The 13,699-nt window shown below is 58.5% G+C and overlaps 1 long non-coding RNA gene across 1 annotated transcript in view; it reads right to left on the reverse strand.

Annotated features, from left to right (window-relative positions):
* Positions 1-8,896: 8,896 nt before the first annotated feature.
* The window catches only part of LOC123567230 (uncharacterized), a 9,526-nt gene continuing 4,723 nt past the window's right edge, over positions 8,897-13,699 (reverse strand). The window contains exons 2-3 of the long non-coding RNA XR_006690118.2: positions 9,836-9,981; positions 8,897-9,711 (exon numbers count right to left, since the gene is read on the reverse strand). This is a non-coding gene — a long non-coding RNA (uncharacterized lncRNA). The remainder of the gene's footprint in view (positions 9,712-9,835; positions 9,982-13,699) is intronic.

Here is a 13,699-nt window from a genome sequence, read left to right on the forward strand (position 1 = left end):
CCTGCAGCCCATGTGGTCCTTACCAGAATCAGGCCCTGTCTCTGCGGACCGGCCAAAAACAGGGCCCAAGCCAAGCCGCGTTCCCGTGGGTGGACGTCCACTTATTAAGAAGGCCTGTGTCCACAGGAGGCACAATTCTGGGCGTGTGTGCACACGTGTGTGCGTGTGCGTGAATCTGACACCGAGCCCCTCAGCTGTTCTAACAGCCTGCAGTGGGCGTCCGGGTCTTTCTAGAGGAGACCTGAGCCAGCAGAGTGCTCCCTCCCCTGCCCCAGCTGCATGCGGAGAAAGAGGGGCTGAGGGACGTGAGGGGGGGATGCTGTCGGCCGGGATGAGCCCAGCTCCGGCTGCACCAGGTGCATGACCCTGTCTGTGGCATCCGGAGCTCACTCTGATTGCCAAGTGCAGACACCGGGCTGAGTGAGGCACTGATTCCTAAGGGCAGAAAAAATCGGGCCGAGAGCTCAGGAAGGGTGTGCAGACGCGTCCGAGCCCACTAGGTGAAGAGACGCAGGACCCATGTGACTCCGGGGTTGACCCTGCTGGGCCCAGGAAGCAGCGAGCAGGAAAATAAGCCTCATCTCCGTGTCTGAAGTGGGCTTCCTGGTGGGGGGGTCCCCACTCCCCACCCTGCGGCCCCTCCTCACGTCTCTGCTCCTCCGGCTGGCTGCCACCAGGCTCTCGGGACGGGGCCCTTCTTCCTTCCGAGCTGTTTTCCAGGGACTGCGCCAGGGCCCCACGGACACCTCTCCGGAATCAGCCGGGTTCCCATGGAAGGGGAAGTGCCGCTCCTTCGTCCCTGCACCCTTGCCGTCTGTGTGGTGTGGTGTGTCTATCCCAACTGGCGAGGCCGCGAGCCCACAGTTCGCTGCTGCTCCTTCACCCTCCATTGTCATTCCTCGGCCTGGTGCAGCCCAACCCCCTCCCACCTTTGTGTGGTTCCAGGCCCGTGCGTGACACGCATGTTCCATTTCCATGTGCCACCGGCCCCAGAGCCCATTCTGTACCACTCGTTTTTTAAATCAGTGAAGGGTGGAAAGGAGGCGACTCTGCACTCACAGCCTCTTGTAGCTGCTTTTCCCAGGCTTTGTCCACATGGGCTGCAGTCACCGTCGGGGCCCTGTGCCTGACCCCTGGGCAGCGTCCTCTTCCATTTCTTACAAGGTGGCTCCATGCCAGCGCAGCCAAATGCCCTGGAGAAATGGGCAAAGGTGTGCAGAGGTTACCCCTGCCCAACAGGAGGGAGCACAGCCCCAGGTTTACCTGCTGTGCCTTCCAGGGAACCCCTTGCAACCTCAGCCTGCAGGGGCCCAGGGTGTGGGTTCTGGATTTAGACAGGCATGGGCCTCCTCGCGTCAGCCAAGTAGACTTGGGAGACGCGTGCATGTCTGGACGCAGTTTCCTCACCTTCATATGAGAATGGCTGCAGCTCCGTGATCACAGGTCAGTGAAGATGAAGCAGCCCCTGCAGGGGAAGCCTTTCCTTATAGGACCAGGCACGTGGAGCCCCAAGCAGAGGTTGCCGTTGTTCCTTTTGCTGCAATGACAAGCATCTCCAGCACCTGGGCTGCAGCTGTGGTGTAGTAGGTGAGATCAGAGCACCTGCCCAGCACCGGGCTCAGGCTCGGAGCATCCTGAGAGCGGGAGGGGTGGCGAGGCCTGCGGCGGTGTGGGTGAGGCGGCAGCACCTGCAGGCTGGAGGCTCAGGCAGCCCCTGGAGCTTGCCGGGAGACGGTCCCAAGCCGGGGACCCAGAGCTGACTTGGGCTTTGCTGGTGACAGACACAGCTCATCAGGCAATAGTCACCCAGGCACCTGAGAACATGATACTCAGGGAAGGGCACATGGGCATTAGCCAGTCTGTAAACACGCCGCAAACTCTATAGAAGTAATTGATTAGTAACTATCATGTAATTGCAGGGTAATCACATGGTTATTTTTGCTTTGCAAATTAAAGTGTTACTATGAGATTGAACAATTAGGCAGGGTAATTATACCCTGATTCACATGCTAACTCCGAGTAGAATCATCAGGTAAACCCTAGGATGGGTAGTTACTATACAAACGTGGAGCCGTTGTGACCACATAGTTATCCATTAATGGGAGAGTAGCTGGCCTCCTGTGGGATAAGCCTCCCACCACAGCTGACCCTGACTTCCCTACGAGCACAGCCAGACCCCGAGAGCAACACCGGAAGCCCAGAGGGAGGGCGCCAGGAGACCTTGCACCAGGGGACCTGCTTGATGGGGCCCGTTTTTGAGCATGAAGCACATTTTGAGAAAGTTGGTTCTTTTCCTCACACTCTGGGATTTCAGCAGGGCTGGCTGCCGGCACATTAGGGTGAGAACTGGCTGCAGAGACTGCCTCTGTCACAACCTGGCCTGCAGGCTGGGCCACCTGCACCACACCTGTGCCCCAGGCTGTTCAACTCACTTGTCACTTCGGCCTCATGGCGACCCTACGGGAAACCACAAGAGCGAGAGGCACCTGTGTGTCAGTCATGCCGCCCCCAGGCCCAGGAAAATATCAGCATCTGGCAGGCAGGCCCGCATCCTCCTGGAACTTAGTCACTCACACACGTGCTGCAATGACCCACACCTGTCCAAGATGCCGCCTGCGTCCCTGGGTGCAGGTCACCAGACAGAGGCTGGGGAGGTCGTCCCTGGGTGCAGGTCACCAGACAGAGGCTGGGGAGGTCGTCCCTGGGTGCAGGTCACCAGACAGAGGCTGGGGAGGTCGTCCCTGGGTGCAGGTCACCAGACAGAGGCTGGGGAGGTCGTCCCTGGGTGCAGGTCACCGGACAGAGGCTGGGGAGGTCGTCCCTGGGTGCAGGTCACCGGACAGAGGCTGGGGAGGTCGTCCCTGGGTGCAGGCGACCGGACAGAGGCTGGGGAGGTCGTCCCTGGGTGCAGGTCACCGGACAGAGGCTGGGGAGGTCGTCCCTGGGTGCAGGTCACCGGACAGAGGCTGGGGAGGTCGTCCCTGGGTGCAGGTCACCGGACAGAGGCTGGGGAGGTCGTCCCTGGGTGCAGGTCACCGGACAGAGGCTGGGGAGGTCGTCCCTGGGTGCAGGCGACCGGACAGAGGCTGGGGAGGTCGTCCCTGGGTGCAGGTCACCGGACAGAGGCTGGGGAGGTCGTCCCTGGGTGCAGGCGACCGCACAGAGGCTGGGGAGGTCGTCCCTGGGTGCAGGTCACCAGACAGAGGCTGGGGAGATTTACCCAAAGCCCCTGTTGTTTTGCAGCGCAACACTCAGCTCCCAGCTCAGTGTGCCCTCAGGACCGCAGGCCAGGCTTTCGGTCGTGCGCTGCCGGCATCTGGGACAGGGGGTCTTGGTGGGGGCTGCTCTGACTGTGGCACCGTGGCAGCTTCCCCAGCCTCACCCACGGGATGGCGGTAGCATCCTCTCCCTATAATATTTAATTAGAGCAATTAAAAATATCTCCAGACACTGTCAAATGTCCCCTGGGGACAAACATTGACTGGTGATCTGGCTTTCACAGGAAAAGGTTGCCCATGCTGGGTCACGACTGGAGTATTGGCTCAAACCAAGTAGCTTCAGGAAATTGAAAAAGGGGATTGTGAGTGACTCAGGGATCTGATAAGTTTAACTATTTCCAATATACACTGGGTGCTATGAATTCATTACATACATTAAACGCCAAGACCAGGAGTGCTCTGTAAGCCATCAGTGAGCTGCCAAGGCAGCGGGGGCCACATCTGGGAGCCCTCAATCACATGTTCTGCTTGGGAAATGCCTGGGGGTTGAGGGGGCTGCACACAGTAGGCGCTCAGGCATGTAGTAGGCGCTCAGGCACACAGTAGGTACTCAGGCACACAGTGGGTGCTCAGACACACAGTAGGCGCTCAGGCACATAGTAGGCGCTCAGGCACACAGTAGGTGCTCAGGCACACAGTAGGTACTCAGGCACGTAGTAGGCGCTCAGGCACACAGTAGGCGCTCAGGCACACAGTAGGTGCTCAGGCATGTAGTAGGCACTCAGGCACACAGTAGGCGCTCAGGCACACAGCAGGTACTCAGAATGCTCAGGCATGTAGTAGATGCTGATGCCAGGCCACTGAGACTCATAGGCCCTGTCATGAGCTGAGCATGTTTCTCAGGCCGCCCCGCCCCTGCCTTGCTTTGTTTTTTTTTTTTTTTTTTTTTTGAGACAGAGTCATTCTGTCACCCAGGCTAGAGTGCAGGCATGATCTCGGCTCATTGCAACCTCTGCCTCCCGGGTTCAAGCAATTCTCCTGCCTCAGCCTCCTGAGTAGCTGGGACTACAGGAGTGCGCCACCAGCACGCCTGGCTAATTTTTTTGTATTTTTAGTAGAGATGAGGCTTCACTGTGTTAGCCAGGATGGTCTCGATCTCCTGACCTTGTGATCCGCCCGCCTCGGCCTCCCAAGGTGCGGGGATTACAGGCTTGAGCCACTGCGCCCAGCCCCCTGCCTTGCTTTTACGTTTCCACTGGACCCTTGGGGGAGGCATTGGCTGGGCCGCCCTCCAGGACACTTCGTTCCCTCTGCTCAGGGCATTCTCAAGGCCTGAGTGACACTCGGGCCATCCTTCCCTTCCCCAGGACACTTGCCCGTTCCCATCCCTAGATGTCCCAGGCCCTCTGCCAGCCGTCCTGGCAGCCCAAGCTGCCCACCTGACACCATCCCCACACAGCCTGGGATCCACAGAAAGGCCCGGACGTGTCACCCTTGGGGGCCAAGGCTGCACTGACACCAGGGCCTGTTGCGAATTCAGCTTAAGGGGAACAAAGCTGTGAGCCAGGTGAGGCTCCTTGGCCAGCCGGGGGCTCTCCTGGGACACGGCGGGGAGTTGTCGGGAGGGCCCAGCGTCCCCCTGAAATGGAGTGTTGGGACCTGAAGTAAGACTCAGGGATGCCGCCAGGCTGGCTGACGGCCCCGAGGCCGGCCTGAGTGCTGCCCTGAGGGGCTGGGTGATCCCTGCAGCCTCCGCCTCTCTCGGGGCCTCGGTTAGGAGAGGGCCACGAAGGTCCTCCCAGCCGTGGCATCTGTGTCTGCCTGTGGACAGAGGCAGGGGCAGGCCTCGCCCCGGCCTGCCTTCCCTGCAACCTTGACCCCGCGAGAGACCCTGGGTCGGGACGTTGGTGGATGGTGCCCTGCCCTGCATCGCCAGCAGCAGCGCTCTCCTTGATTAAGCAGCACAGCAAGGTGGGTGCTGACTCAGGGTCACTCACAGACCAGAAGGCGAATTGCAGGGCCGCACCCTGTAATTTAGTCAAAATGAAAAGGACAGGAAGGAAAGGTCAATACTGTTTCAAATTAGTCTAACTGCTCCTTTATGTAGAGGACACTCTCGCTCCGAAGGACTGGCAATTTAGCAGTTGGGGATAAAAGGTCAAGCTTCTCGGCCCTAGGGCAGGTAATAAAAGCCAGTGAAATTTTTGGAACTCACACTTGCAGGTTGTCAATTCTGGCTTTTTTGTACAAATTAGTCGACTCAAAGGCTTGAAGAGAAGGCCGTGCAAACCTCACTGGCAAGGCAGGTGGGCCGGGTGGGATCACCCATACAGGCACGGGGAGGGGAAGGCCTGGGGCTGTGGTTGGGGAGATGGCCAGGTCCTGGCCGGCTCCATCCAGTTTCCTGCAGACTGGACCCCAGGCCCTCCTCACAGAGCTCCTCACAGAGCACCCCACAGAAGGGCTGCCCCACAGGGAGGCACTGCGGAGGGTGCCCCAGGTGTCCCCTTGCACTCGGGGTGTGCAAATCTGATCCTTGGCTGCATGAGCGGACAGAGACCAAATGACACTGTTCAATGTGCAGCACCCACTCCTGGCCACTCACACCGGACGCCTTCACCCCCAGTCTGGGATTTCTGGAGAAGGGGAGCCAGGGGCGGCTCCCTTCTCCCCGCAGGTTTGCAGGGCCCCTCCCGACCTGTGCTGCAGCTCCTGGCTCCTGTGGGCGCCCAGGTTCCTGGGGCTGTGTGGGAGACACAGAAGTGGGGGCAGCTCCGCAGCACCCACATCCTGCTAGCAGCACCCACATCCTGCTGACGCCACGCACGTGAGTGTGCATGTGGGGCGGGGCTGCACCAGGAAGGCAAAAATCCCAAATGTCAGCACCCCGTGATTTGAGGAGTTCAGACAAGCCTTCCCTGGCGCTGTCCTCGGCCCACTTCCCTATCGTCCCAATGTCCCTGCAGCTTTGAAATGGCTCGGATGTGGGGCAGGAGGGCTGGGTGGATGCTGATCTGAGGCCGAGGTTGAGGGACTCCGGTGCCCCCAGTGCTGATCCGGCTGCTGCCCCAGGTGGGGTTTCGAGTCTGCGGCAACGGAGCCAGTGGGACACGCTCCTGATGCCAGACCCAGGGGGAAGAGCTGCCCCTGCTCCAAGGTCTGCGCCACGATGGCTGCCAGAGCGAAAATGTGAAGGAGAGAAGAGCTCTCGGGGCCTCCCAGGGAGGGTCAGCAGTTCGTGGCTTGCTAAGCACCCTCCTTTCTGATCCTGCCCTGAGCAGCTCCCTGGGACTTTTGTTGGTCAAAGCTTCAGCTGTGGTCAGAGGATCTGACGCTGCCATCAATGTGCAGCTGCTGCCGTGTGGCTGCAGAGGTGCTTTCTGGAACAGACGGGCCCAGCCCTGCAAGGTGGGCTGGATCTTTGGCTCCCGAGAGCACCATGGCGCAGTGCTGACCTGCGTCCACATGGCCCAGCCACCCGGTCAGCTCGCCTGGTTCTTACATTGCCGACCCACAAATAGAACCCAGACCCAGATCTGTTTCCTCCACCTCCTGCCCTCCTCGCCCCTGCATTTCTGGTCCCACAGAAGCCGTCATGGGTGCGGTGTACCCCATAGGGCGGGAGAGAAAGGTGTGTTCAGAAGCAATCTTGGGAAACGGGGAACAGAGGATGTGGTGCAGAGCTGAGCTCCGGACTGCCAGAGCCCCCGTCTGACTGCATCTTTATGGCACGAGGTCGGTAGATGGGAGGCCACACTCTTTACCTAACATCCAGGACACAGGAAAAGGATGGAAACAGAAAAAAACACATAAATAAATTCAAGATGCATTTTAAACAACATGAAAAAAATTTTAAAGGACTGCTAATTGTCTAACGTTTTGTTAATTCAATCAGGCTTGTAATTTAAAAATAGCTTTGCCTTTTACTGAAAAAGAAATTAATTATAATTTCTTACTGAATCAGGGGAGAGAATTCGGGACTAGGGGGTTCCCTGAGAAGGTCTTCTTACAGTTACACTCCAATGCCCTGTGGCCAAAGGAGCTTCAACCCCCCTCTTTATGAGGGCTGTGGTGGCCGGAGAACTCAGATGCCTCTGAAAAATCGAAAGCTGGCTGGGCACAGTGACTCACCCCTGTATTCCAGCACTTTAGGAGGCTGAGGCAGGCAGATCACCTGAGCTCAGGAGTTTGAGATCATCCTGTCCAACACAGTGAAACCTCATCTGTACTAAAAATATAAAAATTAGCTGGGCGTGGTGGCACGGGCCTGTAATCCCAGCTACCCGGGAGGCTGAGGCAGGAGAATCACTTGAACTTGGGAGGTGGAGGTTTCAGTGAGCCAAGATGGCGCCATTGCACTCCAGCCTGGGAGACAGAGCAAGACTTCGTCTCAAAAAAATCAAAAAATCAAAAAATCACAAGCTGCACCCAGGTGTGGATCTGGAGGGAGCCTCCTTGGAAGACTTGGCTGGTGACTCCACCCTCGGTTCAAGCTCACGGCCGTCCTTCCCTGCAAACACACAGGAGCTCTCCAGGAATGTTTGGAATATCCCAGGGCTGCTGTCTCCTGGCTGCCCAGCCTCTGTGAGCCACACTCCAGCCTGGAGGCCGAGACGGCCGCTCTGGAGACAAGAACTTCCCCTGGTCTGAGGTTCCGAAGGAGAGCCCCGTAGGCGCGCGGAGGGGAGGGTGCCTCACCCCCAGGCTGCGCTGCTCCGAGGCCTGGCTGGCACCAGCACACACAGGCTTCTCTAGGAAATAAGTCCACACTCAGTGTGGCAGCGGCAAAGTGCTTTTCTCAGCTTCCTGCTTTCCTCCAGAGAGCAAACTAGTGCCTGGTTGTCTGGTTCTGCCTGAATCAACACTCACCGAAAGGAACTGGTGGAGGGGCCCGTGGGTGACAAACAGTCGCAAACCAGACCCCAGAGTCTCGGGAGCTGGGGGCTCCGGGTGGCCCAGGGGTTGTTAATGGGTACCGCTTCCAGTCCAGTCCAGGCCGGCTGTGGTGGGGCTCCGACCCATCCAGACACTGGGAGCCAGTCACCCCCAGAATAACGAGCTGGGCCTCGAGTTCCAAGTCCTCTCTGAGCAGCCGTGCGTCAGCACCACCGTCTGTGACCACGCCGCGCCGGCCTGCCTCCATCTCCTTCTCGGCGCATCCCAGGTCAGGGGCTAAAGGACAATTCAGAGCCTGCTGCCTGCAGGGAAAGCATCTCCCGAGTGCTGCAAGTCTCTGAGCAATTCGAGGCCCAGAACCCCCCAGACATAGCTTCTGCTTTTCGAAATCTGTTCATTCATTTAGCCCCAGGGGACCTCATCCCTGCATGTCCACACCGGGCATCCCGAGGAAGTTGCGGGGGAAACGCACCTCCATTCCTCCAACTCAGAAACCCTCCTCTGCACCGGCAGCTCTGGGCCCACACTAAGAGCGCAGCGTGGCGATCCCGCGGCTGAGGCACACTAAGAGCGCAGCGTGGCGATCCCGCGGCTGAGACACAGGGTGTCCGGCAGCGTTTGGATGGATTCTGCGATATTTGGGACAGACTTACACTAAAAAATCAGTCACCGCTTCTCCAAACTTCCTGTTGAGCCGGGCGCCCTGTGTTTTTGTGTGCTGCGTTTTTGTTTTTTGCATCTGGGCACCCTAAGCATAATCTCAAGTTACAAAGTCAGGCCCTGCAGACCCATGGGAGGCAGAAGGGGGCCCCCTAAACATGCCCACCTCACAGTGCACAGAAACGGAACACATGGGCTCCCTGGCCAGGGGGTCTGAGGGTGGCAGGTGGAATTGAGGCTGCCAGTCAGCCACCTGACATGGAGAGGTGACCCTGGATTATCTGGGGGGACCCAGTGGAATCTTGGGGCCCTTCAACATAGAGGCGCAGGGCAGAGCTGGTCTCAGCGACAAGACACCGCTGGCTCTGAAGACGGAGGATGGGCCTGAGGGCCAAGGGATTTGGGCACCTCAGGAAGCTGGAAAGGAGGAAATGGCTTCTCCTCTGGAGCCTCCAGAAGGGACCAACCCTCCCGAGACCTGATGTAGCCCAGGGAGACCATTTTAGACGTCTAACCTGCACAACTGGAAGCTAAGTGTTCTCTTTATAAAAAAGTGTCATGAGTACATAGAGGGTGTAGCTATTTATGGGGTCCATGAGATATTTTGATATAGGCATCCAATGTGTAATAATCACATCAGGGGAAATGGGGTGAAGGCACTATGTTTGTGATAATTTTTTAGAGCAGCCATAAAAATATATGTAAATAGGATCCAGTTAAATAACATATATTTTTGGCTTCTGCTCTGTAGAAACTTACACATGATTTGGGGAGTTGTGAAGGCCTGATTTGATTTTGTTTGTTGTTTGCTTGCTTTTGGGCCTGGTGCTCTGGGCAGGCAGGTGCTTAATTGAACCTGGCCCCTTGCTTGTTCACGTGTTGAGAGAAGGAAGCCTCCAGGTTCTGGGAGCTTCCGAGTGAGCATCACGCCTCATGGCTGCAGGTCAGAGAACAATTTGAGGCCCAGAGACCCCTCGGATGTAGCTTCTGCTTTTCAGAATCTGTTCATTCATTTAGCCCCAGGGGACCTCATCCCTGAACGTCCACACCAGACATCAGACCTGGTTGCAGACCCGGTGGTTCTAGGACGCAGCAGTGAAGACCGGTGAAGGAGTGGCCAGGGCCTGAGTGAAGCTGGGGCGGCAGAAGCAGCTTTGATATTTATTTTCTGCTGAGTCTTGCCAGCTTTTACTTTAGAAGTTCCTTCCTGAGGAAGAAAGTGGTCACTTAAATGGTATAAAAAATAATGCACCAGGCAGGGGACCCCTGAGACCCTGGGGCTGGGCTCTGGTTGGGGGCCTCACACGGAGGAGGAGGAATGAGACTCTCAAGGAGGCCAAGGTCCCAGGTCTTGGGCTACTGGAGGCTCTGGGGCCTCTGCCTTTCCCCAGGAGCAAGGAAGGAAGGAAGGAATTTACAGCAGCAGGGCCGTGGATGCAGGGCAGCCCCAGGAACAATGGGATGGTCACGCTCCCCGGCCTCCACCTTGCTGGAGCTCCTCTTGTCCCAGGGCAAGCCCAGCCTGCTGCCCGCTGCCTGCTTCTCCTGCACCGGAGGCCTCCAGGTCCAGAATAGTTACTTGGGGCCAGCATTTGCATCCACATCTCCTCCACATGTTAGAAAACTTGGGCTTTGTTTTGTAGGCTGCTGGTTCCACTCAGCAAATAGAATTGTACATAATTGTGGAGGGGCCCTACACGGAGGCCCAGCCCGGGAGACCCACGACGGGCTCAGGAACACGGCTTCTCCCTCCGCCTCCTGGTTTCTGTCTCCGACCATGTCTCTCCAAGCCAGTCAGTCCTGCGTGGCCACAGTGGGGACGGGCTGCACCAGGGGCCTGCCCTGCTATGCTCGCCTCTGCCCGTGCTGGGCTCTGCCTGAGAAGAGGCCCGGGTTGGGCTCTGTGGTGCCCACTCTCAGGTGGGGCTGCGGGAGGCCTGCTGGGCCCACGGGGATGAGTGTGATGAGTGTGACTGGCGGATGTGCGGGCCTAGGATGAGCAGAGGGACCCGGCAGAGCCACGACCCCCAGCCCAGGGCCCCTGTCGGCCCCAAAGCCAGTGTGGCGGCCGTGGCTGGGACCCTGACCGGGGCGGCACTGGCGTGAGGCCTGACACCTGCCAAGTTCCCGCGAGCTGCCCCTCGATGACGCTCGCGCTCTCATTCTGTCCCAGGGAACCCGGAGGTCAGGATGGGCATCCCCCTGCTTAAGGGGCAGCTGAGGCCAGGGCGGGCCGGGGCGGAACGGCGGGCTGCGGGCAGGAAGCCCATGGAGCTCAGATCTGCTCCAGGTCACGACCCGTGCCAGGCTTGGGGTCCACATCCCCAGACACAGGTGGCGGCACGTTCCCCTCAGACCGTCCACCTGGTCTTTGGCCAAGCCGGGGCCCTCACAGAAGGCTGCTGAGTTCCAGGCCGCCCCTGGGCAGCCGGGCTGGGACCCTCGCCCGCTCCCTGGAGGCACATCCGCCCGCCGCCGGGTCCACGGGAGAGGGATTAGAAACCACTCAACGGAACGTCGAGAAGGCGAGCGGGGTGGGGATGGGGTGGGAAGGGGACAGGCCCTTCCCGACACGTGGGGAGACGCGTGGCCGTGAGGTGACGCCTCGGCCTCTGAGGCTGGCGATGGGCTGGATTCGGACACAGCTTGAATCATTCACTCATCACGTCAGGCTTGGGGGTGGGTGGGGCCTGCTAAATCCCGGCTGATGATAGGCTGGATTCAGACACAGCTCGAGTCACTCACCACGTCAGGCTTGAGAGGTGGGGGGGGGCGGGGCCTGCTAAATCCGGGCTGATGATAGGCTGGATTCGGACACAGCTCGAGCCACTCACCACGTCAGGCTTGAGAGGCGGGGGGGGGGGGGGGGGGTGGGGGGGTGGGGCAGGGCCTGCTAAATCCCGGCTGATGATAGGCTGGATTCGGACACAGCTCGAGCCACTCACCACGTCAGGCTTGAGAGGCGGGGGGGGGGGGGGGGGGGGTGGGGGGGTGGGGCAGGGCCTGCTAAATCCCGGCTGATGATAGGCTGGATTCGGACACAGCTCGAGCCACTCACCACGTCAGGCTTGAGAGGCGGGGGGGGGGGGGGGTGGGGGGGTGGGGCAGGGCCTGCTAAATCCCGGCTGATGATAGGCTGGATTTGGACACAGCTCGAGCCACTCACTCACCACGTCAGGTTTGAGCGGTGGTGGGGGGGGGGGGGGGGCAGGGCCTGCTAAATCCCGGCTGATGATAGGCTGGATTTGGACACAGCTCGAGCCACTCACCCTCCACCTTGGGCTTGAGGGGGGAGGGGGCGGGGCCTGCTAAATCCCAGCTGATGATAGGCTGGATTCAGACACAGCTTGAGCCACTCACCCTCCACGTCCCCCGTGGGAGGGGGGCGGGGCCTGCTAAATCCCCAGTGCCCAGGTCCCAGGGGCATCCCATCCACAGCCTCAAGGTCCCTGGCTTCCCCTGGGGATGGGGCTGTGGCACCTGTGTCCTCCCAGTTCCCAGGTCCCGTTGATACACACGCGGGGGTACCTGGGGGAGTTTCCTAACTCCCCTTCCTCTGAAGGCCAGGCCTGGGAGAATGAATTCTCCAAGCACCTACCCTTGCTCTACCACGGCAGGTTAGAGAATGTGAACGGAGCTGCTTGGCTGCACACCTTGGGGTGGGTGTCACCCTCTTTTTAGCCTCAGTTTCACCATCTGTGCAGTGGGTACCAGAGGGGACTTTGCACAGAGGCTGTGCATCCCTTTTTTTTTTTTTTTTTTTTTGAGTCAGAGTCTCCCTCTATCACCCAGGCTGGAGTGCGGTGGTGCGATCGAGGCTCACTGCAACCTCCGCCTCACGGGTTCAAGCGATTCTCCTGCCTCAGCCTCCTGAGTAGCTGGGATTACAGGCGCCCGCCACCACGCCTGGCTAATTTTTTGTATTTTTAGTAGAGACGGTTTCCCCATGTTGGCCAGGCTGGTCTCGAACTCCTGACTTCGTGATCCGCGTGCCTCGGCCTCCCAAAGTGCTGGGATTACAGGCGTGAGCCACCACGCCCGGCCTGAGTCTGTGCATTCCCTAACAGAGGGGGGACGTCTGGCTGTCCCACTAAACACAGCAGCTCTGAGCATGTCTAAGGTCAGCCTCTCCCTGCTTTCCTTTTCTCCCTGATCCAATTCATGTGGCTTCCACTCAGCCCCTTCTCCTGGCTCTTACTTAGGAATGCACATCTACCCCCAATCCCAGCATACACTGGAACCCTCAAGGTCCCACCCAACTGAAAGCCATGTGGCTGGTGCGGTGAGCGCTGGATAGATGGATGATGATGGATGATGGATGGATGATGGACAGATGGAGGAATGCATGATGGATGGATGAATAAATAGATTAATGGATGAATTGAGTGGATAGATGAATTGATGGAAGGTGGATGGATAAATGAATGAATGATGGATTAATAGATTAATAGATGAATGAAAGAGTGGATGGATGGATAGATGAGTGAATGCATGGATGAATCATGGATGATGGATAAATGGATGACGGATGGATGGATGACAGATGAATGGATGGACAAATGGATGAATGAATGAATGGGTGAATGAATGAATGGATGGATGGCAGGCTCTCCATGAGCTGCTCTGCTCTCCTCCAGGGCCTCCTGCTCACTGGCCCCTGTATCTCACATCCTACTTCCAGTTTCATGGAGACAAGAGTGTCCTCCCTAACCCAAGTTCTCACCCCTGACCCTTCCTCTCTCAGACCCACCTGGAAGAGCTGCTTCTCTTGTAGAAGTCCCCCATCCCAGGGAGATACCTGGTCTTTCCCCTCAGGAAAGCACCTGGTCCTTCCTCCCCTTCCCTCCTGGGAGACACCTGGCCCTTCACCTCCCCATCACCTTCACCTCACATCAAGGCAGCTCCCTCAGTATTTTCCACAGACC

This window comes from Macaca fascicularis, chromosome 10 (assembly GCF_037993035.2).
Source record: "Macaca fascicularis isolate 582-1 chromosome 10, T2T-MFA8v1.1".
NCBI lineage: Eukaryota > Metazoa > Chordata > Mammalia > Primates > Cercopithecidae > Macaca > Macaca fascicularis.